This window comes from Suricata suricatta, chromosome 11 (genome assembly GCF_006229205.1).
Source record: "Suricata suricatta isolate VVHF042 chromosome 11, meerkat_22Aug2017_6uvM2_HiC, whole genome shotgun sequence".
Classification (NCBI taxonomy): domain Eukaryota; kingdom Metazoa; phylum Chordata; class Mammalia; order Carnivora; family Herpestidae; genus Suricata; species Suricata suricatta.
Genome location: NC_043710.1, coordinates 27,346,301 through 27,347,733, shown reverse-complemented (window position 1 = coordinate 27,347,733; position 1,433 = coordinate 27,346,301). Strand labels below are relative to the sequence as shown.

The window sequence follows — 1,433 nt, the reverse complement described above, 5'->3', positions numbered from 1 at the left end:
AACCCCAACATCAAAAGGTAGATGCTCTAACGAGCTGAGAGCCAGGCAACCCTCTGGGTTTTCTTTAATTTTACAAAATAAAAAGTTGGAAAAAATAATTCTGTAAACCTTGTGGGGGGGGGGAGAAAAGTGTTAGAGGAAGAATTTTGCCAGAAAGACTGCTATTGGGTTTCCCTGTGTTAATATTTATTTATTTATTTTATTGTGGTAAAAAAAAGATAACATTAAATTTACCACCTCCATCATTTTTTTTTTTAGAGATTTAATTGTTTTTCTTCCTGCTGGTCATGGGGTTGCTGTGTGCAATGAAGGACACAACCAGTAGAATTGGTGTCTTTTGCGAGATTGAAATCCTGGTAAGTCCAGAAACTGATGCCCAATTGCATGTCATTGGTATCAAAAAATATTACAAGTCTTATACTGTCACAGGTAGAATGAATTGTGTACTGGTCGCATATGGTGGTATTGCTTTGATGCTCTTGTACTTCAAGGTAAGGTCTAAAAAAACACCAGCTATGAAAGCAACATAAATAGATATATAAGTGTACCTCGTCTTCTAAGTTCCCATGCCTGGAGAAGTTAATGTCAACTCATCATGTGATCCTCAATTTGTACAAGAAATTATGAACCTGGAAAACAACAACAACAACAACAACAGATTTCATTTTTAAGCAATCCTTACACCCAATATGGGGCTTGAACTTACAACTTTGAGATCAAGAGCCACATGCTCCACCAACTGAGCCAGCCAAGCACCCCCACCTCAACACCAAAGTGTTCAATTCACTAATGTTAATATATTCACTTTGATGTGCAACAGATCTTTTCTACAACTTTTTGTCTTGTAAAACTGAATTTCATCTCATTAAATCCTAATTTCTCCCTTCCTCTCTCCCCAGTCCTTGAAAACCATATTTCTACTTTCTGCTGTTAGATTTTGAGTACCTTAAGTACCTCTTATAAATGGAATTATACAATATTTGTTTTTTTGTGACTGACTTATTTCACGAGGTATAATGTCCATGACATTATGTAATAGTATATGTACTATTAGTATATAATAGAATTATTATATGTTAGTATATCATAGTATATATACTAGTAGTATATAATAGGATTTACTTTCTTCTTTTTTAAAGCTGCATAGGGGCACCTGGGTGGCTCAGTCGGTTGGGCGTCTGACTTCGGCTTAGGTCATGATCTCAAGATTCTTGTGTCAGGCTCTGTGTTGACCACTAGCACAGAGCCTGGAGCCTGTCTTCAGATCCTGTGACTCCTTCTCTCTCTACCCTCCCCTGCTCACGCTGTCTCTCTCTCTCAAAAATAAATAAAAACATTAAAAATTTTTTTTAAAAAGCTGCATAATATTCCATGTATGTATCACATTTTCTTTATCCATTTATCCATTGATGGACATTTGGGTTGCTTTCACC

The 1,433-nt window shown here is 36.2% G+C and overlaps 1 pseudogene; it reads left to right on the top strand.

Annotated features, from left to right (window-relative positions):
• Positions 1 to 287: 287 nt before the first annotated feature.
• LOC115272485 lies at positions 288 to 530 on the top strand (annotated as a pseudogene).
• The last annotated feature ends 903 nt before the right edge of the window (positions 531 to 1,433 follow it).